The sequence below is a fragment of the Podarcis filfolensis genome (genome assembly GCF_964270895.1).
Source record: "Podarcis filfolensis genome assembly, chromosome: 8".
In the NCBI taxonomy this organism is placed as follows: domain Eukaryota; kingdom Metazoa; phylum Chordata; class Lepidosauria; order Squamata; family Lacertidae; genus Podarcis; species Podarcis filfolensis.
Genome location: NC_139611.1, coordinates 31,715,184 through 31,724,458, shown reverse-complemented (window position 1 = coordinate 31,724,458; position 9,275 = coordinate 31,715,184). Strand labels below are relative to the sequence as shown.

At 41.9% G+C, this 9,275-nt stretch overlaps 1 long non-coding RNA gene across 1 annotated transcript; it reads right to left on the bottom strand.

Annotated features, from left to right (window-relative positions):
* Window positions 1-491: 491 nt before the first annotated feature.
* Window positions 492-6,282, bottom strand: LOC310769666. The gene is made up of 3 exons (XR_014551782.1): window positions 6,097-6,282; window positions 953-1,078; window positions 492-626 (listed from the first exon to the last, which is right to left on the bottom strand). It is a non-coding gene; the product is annotated as an uncharacterized lncRNA (long non-coding RNA).
* Window positions 6,283-9,275: the final 2,993 nt, after the last annotated feature.

The following is a 9,275-nucleotide window of genomic DNA, read 5'->3' as shown; positions in this document are numbered from 1 at the left end:
GGTTGACTAATAAAGTGTCTGCTTCCACCGCTGCCTCCCGCTGGATACAACTAAAGGAAGACATTCACCTCCTCTCTTGATCATCCCCACTGTGGTGACTGGCAATTTCTACTACCAAACCCTTACCTGGATGTAATGCTCCGACTGGTGAACACTCTACTTAGCTAACTTTGATTCCAACACAGAAGAAGAAGAAGAAGAAGAAGAAGAAGAAGAAGAAGAAGAAGAAGAAGAAACAGCTTCTAGCTTATGTTCTATTGTCTAGTAGATAGACAGGAAATCCTTCTTTCTCTTGGGATGGAGAGAAGAAAATCTGTATTTCCTACTATATTCTGGTCCATGGGACAAGCAAGAATGCCCAGGAAGAAAACAAGTGCCTTTGCTTAACCACACAGGAAAAGTCACGTAACTTCAATGGGAAGATGCAAAACCACAGAGGATATGAAAAAGCTAGGAACACCACAAATGAAAGGTGGAGTCTTAATGGTATCCCAAAACTTTATTATCATCTGGACAGCATACATCTAAATACCAATACTAGCTAAATAGTAGACCTTGGGCCAAGCACACCTCTGTTCTTCATTTGCCCATCTCTCAGCAATGCATAAGCATTTGGACTGACATTCCTGAAGAGAGAAAAAAACATTTCTTTTACAGTGCTTGGGAGCAATATTTAATTTCTTGCCACTGGTAATGGAGTTGCAGTGTGAACAGATGATAGTTGTCTGAGATTGATCAGCTGGCTTGAACAGCATGTTGCTTTTGTTCCGCATTCATCTAAACTGTAAGGAAATCAATTGAAGGGACCTGTCCCAGATTCTGGATCAAGATATGAACCTCTCTCTAGAATCCTTTTTATTTCAAAAGAATGTCAGCAAGAGAGGTTTTATTGTTGACTTATAAAGCCCTAAACAACTCAGGATGAGGTTATCTGAAAGACTGCCATAGAGACCTGACTGTTTGTTGAGATCTCCAGATGAGGGCCTCCTGTATAGACCACAGCCTGCTGAGAGCTATCGTCCGACAACTTGAGGGAGGGGCTTCTCCATGGTGGCACCCAGTTTGTATCTTCTCTTCTCTGAAACAAGGGAAGTGCCAATTCTCATAAGTTTTTGGCAATTGCTAAATATTGACTCGGGCAACTGCTAGCCATTAACACCAAGCTTCAATAGTAATTGCATTCTTTACTGTGGCGATTGATGGATTTATTGTATTTTAAAGCACGGGTTTTACTGAGAATGTATCTGCTAACAGCAGAACAAAATCTGCTCACTCCATCAAGAGCCTAGGGGTAAAGGTAAGTCCTTACCTAGCACAGAAATGTCATCAGATGCCCTAGGTGGGCTCACAAAGAAGAGCATTCCATAGATGGGGAACAACAACTGAAAATACCCTGTCCCTTACACTCCTGCGAGCCTCCATCAGAAGAAGGACTTGGACTTGGATGAAGATCTACGGGACCAGGTAGGTTCATATATTTGTCAAGATGTTCCAGAAGATATTGAGGACCTGTGCCATGATGAGCTTCATAGGTTAAAGTCAGCACTTTGAATTGGACTCCAAAGTGTACAGTAAGTTAAATAGCACTCCTTACCATCTAGAGATGCCATCCTCCATAAATCTATGAAGTCCAGGGTCTGAAATGACCTAACGGCACCTCTGATTGTGTTGCTGAAAGAAGCACAAAGCCATCCTTCTGCACTTCCAAGCTGATATTCTGAGGCCTGATTGCTGCACCCCTGCCCCATATTTCCCCCACTTCTCCAGCCATTGTGGGAAGGGCTTTTGCCAGTACATAGACCCGAATTGCCTGGCAAGTTTGGCCAGGGTGCCAATATCCCCAAAGCTAGCCTTGCAGCAGACAGATACAATAGAGTTAAAACATGACCTCTTCCCTCTTTCCTTGTTAGCAAGTGCTTATATTCCAAAATGAGATGCAATGTGAGAAGGAGAATGTATAATTTAACTACTTTTGCTATACTCCATCGCAAAGCAATTACATAAAGATTAATTAGCAAGCTCCCCAAACAGTAGTAAGCTGCAAAGTAGTTTAATTAAATACCATTATCTCTGGAATCAGCAAGTTAATAACACAGTTGCCAGTATAGTAAGAAACCACACGGCAACCAAACATGAAATAAGGCAACAGAGAAAGGACTTTGTCGTGCAATTATTTTGTTTTGTTAAGCCGTTGCATCTACGAGGACTGGTTAATTAACTTCTAGCGCTCTTCATCCAAATGCAGAGTGGGGAGGTGGGAGATCCCCTGAATTCCTCTAGCTCAATGTTTTGCAATGAGGGAAAGCCCTCATTGTACGGTAATTTTATTTTTTATAACATATATATTAAAGTGAATGGTTTCATTTTGGAGAAATGTTAGGCTAACTTGTTTTTAACAATTGATTTTGTCTGTAATTCTGCATTTTACAGAAATCACTTAAATGTTTTGATGATTAAGTGGTATATTTAACAAATCCCAGTGGTCGTGGCAGCAGCTGCTACTATCCTCACTGGTGGAGAAGTGACAAGCAAAATACAGGTGTCTCCCCACCACCACCACCACCTCAATGAGTGGAGCTAATAACAGTTTAATCAAGAAAACAGCATGGGAAGGAGTTTAAAATCCCCCTGCTGTTCTTCTGCCCAAGCCAACCCACCCCCTTCCAGCTGTTTTTAAAACTATAAATGTTATGAGATCCCATCTCAGATCTCCTGGATCATGTATATTCTAGTCTCAGGTCCCAATCAAACCAATAAAACAAGTTGGTAATGAATAATTGAGCCAGGTTCAAGGTCCTTGTATTAATTCACAAACACTGAACAACTTAGGTACCTCGCAGATCTCAACCCTTATATCTCAGTTTGACCACTGAGATCATCTGCAGAAGCACCACTGGTCATCCCAAAAGTTGGTGAGGCTCAACCAGAAACAGGGGCCTTTAGTGTCATCTGGAATGAGCTGCCAATAGAGATTTCTGCAGGCACCTCCCTTCTCAACTTTTAAACGTCAGCTGAAAACTTTTCTATTCCATCAGGCTTACTCAGGCAATTAAAGGTACATCCTTCCAAAACAGTTAGCTGGTTTCTGATTTTACCTTTTAAATGTGGCTTTTATTGTATTGTTTTATGTATGGAAATTTAATAAATTTTAATACGTGGAGTTTTTTGTTATTATGGTATGTCTTTTTGTGTTATTATACAGTGGTACCTTGGGTTAAGAACTTAATTTGTTTGGAGGTCTGTTCTTAACCTGAAACTGTTCTTAACCGGGGGGGCCACTAGGTGGCGCATCGGAATAACATCTCTCCGACCCACACGAGGTAATTTGGAGGCTATATGGGGGTAATTAGCCTCCTTAACCCCCCCCAGGATTGTGGGGGGGGGGACGGCCCTTGCCTGCTGTGCCCTATACCACCCCCGAATTTGTGGGGGTGGGGGCACTAGGCACAAAGCCCTCCTGTGGGATTCCGGCACTCCTGGATGCCGTCCCTGATTTGCGCTGCTAGTTGCAAGCATCTTCCAAAGAAACAATTTGGACGAGATAAATTGCACATGCTTCAAGGAAAAAGGGGAGTAAAGACTGCTGACAGAAGAGATCTCTGATAACAAGACAATAATAAAATATGAGAAGATACGTCAAGATACGGTATGACTGAGGGGGGAGGGGGGAAAAAACCTGCCTTCCTTTTTCTTATGTGATTTAACAAGAATCCCCTCCCCTAATGAGTCAGAAACTAAGGACTTAAGCTGTGGATTTAAGGCTGTGTGGAGATAAACTTTCGAACCAAAGCAATGTTTCAAGATGAAGCTGGAAAGCTAAGAGTTTTGGAATGACGCAGTTAAAAATGCCGTTGCCATTTTGGGAGGCATTGTTGGAGCTCTTGGGTCTGGGAGGAGAAAGAGAGAAATAGAGTTGTTTACATATCGTGGATCAACTTCTCGGTGGGACTTAAGAGCGACAAATGCCAAATTTATGATGGAAAGAGCGATGTTATCTATGAAGGAGATATATGGAAACCATCTGGACTTAGTGGAGGAACGGGAAATCCACACAGGATTATTATTTTGCTTATTGGCTTACGGAGACTAACAGAAGAGATCGTAAAGGAAAAATAGAAATTATATGAACAAGATATGATGTGGAAACACCAAGATAAGACTGGATAGAATTATGAATTTTGTTTGGACTGATTGGGACTGATTTGGACATTAACGCAGTAATAAGATGATCTGAATCCCCCTTTGGATCTTGAAGTATGGGTTCCCCCAACAAAATTTAAAAATTTGGCTTTGTAATTTGGAATTTATGTGATGTGATTTAATTTGATGTGATTGGCCAGTTAATAAAAATTATTTTTTTTAAAAAAGAAACTGTTCTTAACCTGAGGTACCACTTTGGCTAAAGGAGCCTCCTGCTGCCGCCGCCGCACAATTTCTGTTCTTATCCTGAAGCAAAGTTCTTAACCTGAGGTACTATTTCTGGGTTAGCGGAGTCTGTAACCTGAAGTGTCTGTAACCCGAGGTACCACTGTATTGTAAACCGCCCTGTGATCTTCAGATGAAGGGCAGCATAGAAATTTAATTAAGAACAATAATACCATTGATGTAAACAGCTTTGATAATTTTCAAAAATGAAATAGTGGTATTTAATCCCCCCCAAACTAAATAGTACCCTGAGTCCCATCACTGCCAATGGGGTATAATTATTCTTGGTTTGGGATCTGGACCCAAATGCATAAAGCAAAGTGATATCTTGAAGATTGCAACCTCTCACTGCATCTCCTACAAGACCTGGAAATGACAAAACTGGTAGTCAGAATTATAAATATCAGTACTATGAGAATTATAAATATCAGGAGTATGATATACTCATAATTTTACTCACTCAATAACAGATTCATATGGCAATTTAATAACATGTTGTTGTTGTTTAGTCGTTTAGTTGTGTCCGACTCTTCGTGACCCCATGGACCAGAGCACGCCAGGCACTTCTGTCTTCCACTGCCTCCCGCAGTTTGGTCAAACTCATGTTTGTAGCTTCGAGAACATTGTCCAACCATCACGTCCTCTGTCGTCTCCTTCTCCTTGTGCCCTCCATCTTTCCCAACATCAGGGTCTTTTCCAGGGAGTCTTCTCTTCTCATGAGGTGGCCAAAGTATTGGAGCCTCAGCTTCAGGAGCTGTCCTTCCAGTGTGCACTCAGGGCTGATTTCCTTAAGAACATACCCTCCCACATTTCACAGCAGCTCTGTGAACACTCTGCTTTTGCTGCCTTTTTTTTTCTGAAAAAAGCCTGTCCTACCCTGATTTCAAAGCAAAGCAAAGATTTCTTTCTTTCTTACAGTTAGGAAACAAAGCACATTGGTCTTTTAATATGTTACGCTGCTCCCATGTTCAAAGTGAGTCTCAGCAGCCATGGTTTGGGAAATGATTTAGCATGCTACCTGGGGTGTACATAGCAATTGGCTACTCAGTGGCTAAAAGTGCCTTTTACCAGCTGCGACTGGTGCAACAGCCAGTGCTTTTTTTCTGGGGGCACACAGGGGTACGCATACCCCTAAACATTTTGTGAATTTAAGTTTTGCCTCATTGAGGGGCAGTATTTCAATATGAGTAGGAAAATGAGAGTACCCCTAAACATTTTTTTTTTAAAAAAAACAGCACTGGCAACAGCTATGACCATTTCTGGACTGGGAGAGATCTGGCTGGGCCACAGTATTTTATGCATTGGTTGCTTCAAGACTGGATTACTGCAATGTGGAGCTTCCTTTGCAACTTAATCCAGAAGTTGAAGTTAGTGCCGAATGCTCAGCATGATTACTGATGGGGGAGAAATTTCCCTTAAGGGTTCAAGTACAGAGGCTCACACACTGAATTCCCAAGGAGTCAGTAATGCATTACCAGTCAGAGTCCAAAGAATCTGAAAGAGCATTTCCAGTAGGACACATACTATATAGAGTAAATATACATTATCTTAGCTGTTCATCTTTTACCCAACCACCTCCAGCACTTCATTATCTCTCATCCAACCACAATCCTTGAAGTACAACTTACTCATCTCTTTTTTTTACTATACACATCAAACCCCTCATTGTACCTTAACTCAAGTTGTTTTCCTCTTCAACATTTAGCCATTAAGTTCCTCTTTAACTGGTTCTTGCCAGTTTTGTGGTCAGGCCACCTATTTTCACATCACTGACCCTGTCAACATATGGCACCTGTGCTCAGAGATCTGCACTGCTTTTTACTGGGCCAATAGATAGTGCGCAATAAAAATAAACTCACTACATAGGGGCTGATTTTAATTCTGTTTTCTTTCAAAGTTCTGATTGTATATGTCATAAAGGCTCTTGCCTGAGTGGTGTGTGAGAGAGCTGCCAGCCATTGTTTATAAAGTTGGTTGCTAGGGAGAGAAAATAGGTCTGTTGCTAATTTGTTAGACTGTTGACTGACTTTCAAACACCCTGGCCAAGAACTCTAATCTTCAGTCTCTGTGAAGGTATAATCCCACTGTGTTGAGCAAAAGTTTCCTCTTCCCCCTGAGGAAATGAATATATAAATTTAATCAGAATAACTCAGGGAGGCAAAACAGGTGGAAAGGCTGATCAAGAGGCTGTTCTTCTTCATATATTGCTTAGGGACAGATATTAGGGCAAATATTCTGACAATCGAGAGCACAGCATTTGCTAGCTATGAAGGTAAAGACCTAAGTTATTAATTTGATCCCAAAATTGTCACAAGAATGATTTACAGGGACATTGCACTGGGATATTTTAAATAAAGGTTGATGGGAGCCAACTTATCGATTGCTGGAAGGAGCAGCACCTTACTTTAGATGAAAGGGTTTCTATCATTAAAACTCCGGAAATATCTGCTATTAATAATCCCTGAATAACCGCATTTGTTGTTAGATTCCCACAATCCATTCGAAACCCTATGAACTGTAATACCTTCATAGTCTCAGATGGATCCATTAAAAATTATTGCCCAGGATTGTGGTGACTGAGCACATAGTTTCCCCCCTACCAGCACGTGTCCTTTAGGGTGAATAGGCATAAGTGGTTTTGAGATGGGAGACACTTACCTGTTTGCCTGGGGGTAAAAAAAAAAAACATTCAGGTGATTGTGTGCACATACTTGCATGTGCTAGCATCAGAGCTGTGCTTTGCAGGGGGTGGTAGCTCAGTGGAAGGGTGCTCCATTCCTTCCAAATATTATGTACGGACCACGTTGCAAATAAAGTGCTTGCAGATTACTTCAGTCCAATTTAGAGTTTCTGGTTAGAGAATGGCGAGCACTTAGGCACTGAATTCAGGCCTGCTGAGCAAAACCGTTACACAGAGAGTATTTCAAATGCCCCTAAGGAATGCATTCAAAAGGTACATCAGTATTATTATCACAGTGTTGCATATGGTGGCTTGCTTCAAACAACCTAGTTAGTGGGCCAAATTCTGATCTCACCACAAGTCTGACAGATGGGTTGGGCATACAGAGCGGCAAGCACTGAGCTATGCAAGCTTTGATAATCAGCCGATTGTTGGCACTGGCAAATTGCAATCAACTGGTCGATGGTATTTGCAAACATGCTTTGTCCCAGCCACATTGTCACCTGTCCAACACCTGATGTCATACATAACACCAGGTGGTCCTAAATAGGCCTTAATGAGTATGTTCAGGTGTAGCAATGCTATCTGGCATCTGTAGGAAGCTGCCTGAGTCCCAGCATCCAAGAGGGGGCCATCAGTGCCACCGTCTACATCATGTAGCTTGGTCTGGAAAAGCTGTATTTCCCATTTTCCCATAATGCCCTGGAGCACCTGACGTAGCACTCTATGGAGCACCATGGGAAATTTCAAATGTTGACTTCTGAGCAAGGTGAGTCCCACATCAGGGGGACACTGATGGGAGCCCAACAGATAGCACTTTATAGAGAGCCCTCATAGTCCTGGAAGCAGCCCTGAGTATCTTTAACCATGGACTGTGCCAAACTTAGCATTCATTCTTTGTCAACAATGCTACAACAGCCAGTACACTTAAAGGTTTAATGGAAGGTTACCATAACTGGGAGACTTGTTTTGGATTGTTTCCAGGTCCTGTCTGTGCTATACATTTTAAAGCAGTATCATACCACTTTGAACTGTCATGGCTTCTTCCTTCAGAGATTCCTGGGCACTATAGTTTGTTACGGGCACTGATTTCCACAGCTCCCCAAGAAGAGGGGTTGAAATTTAGGTCGCTTTGACCTAAGTAAATAATCTCCATTAATTGCAATGGGCTTACTCTGCATATGTCTAATACTGGATACAACCCTTTATAAATAGCCTTATGATATCCTTTCGAATAAGTTGAATTGACAGTTTGATCATTATTAGCGGAAGCAAAGCTGCCTTGCAGTAATTTCAGCAAGGTTTCGCCACAAAGAGAAACAAGCTCATAGATTCTTCATATATCTGGAGGTGATTAATCAACACACTTGCCTTTTTGCCTCTTTTGTGGAGGAGATAATAATGGCAGAAAGTGGAGTCTGGTTTTAGTTAACCACTCCTGGCAATCATTTTAAGCAAAGACTCTCACAGGCCCAACAGTCAATTTAAGCCTAATGAAAATATATTATTTCTTTCTAACGAAGTCAGAGAAGTACCCTAAAAGGAGGGGTACTTGTGAAGCGGAAGGCAGGCGGAGGGGGGAATGACAATGGATGGACTCAGTTTATCAGCACCTTAAATACTACTAACTTTTGGAATGTTTCATTTCAGTTTGACACATTGATTTCCACATTTCTTAAAGATGATATGCAATGGATACTAGTCATGATAGCTATGTTCTACCTCCATTGTTGGAGGCAGTAATGCCTCTGAATAGCAGATGTAGCCTGCTTGCAAGCTTCCCAGAGGCAACTGATTGGCCACTGTGAGAACCGGATGCTGGACTAGATGGGCCATTGGCCAGATTCAGCAGGGTTTTGTTATGGAAAGGACATGGCTCATGGAAATAAGATACATCTGTCAGGGGAACTCGTGGTTTCTGTAGGTTCTCTGTCTCTGTCTCCACCCTTCACAGCTCTTCCATGTGCTAAGAAGTAGCATATGATACAGTTGATGCAATAGTTCTTTCTCATGGAGGATGCAAACTGGAGGGATCCTTTCACATGCCTCCTGGTTCTGTGCCACTTGCCAAAGAAAGGAGACCCATTTGAATCAGGCAGATCCACTGCTAATGTAGCAGCTATGCTTTTCTAATGCACAAGCCTTTGTTGCATATGTTTAGGCACCAGGC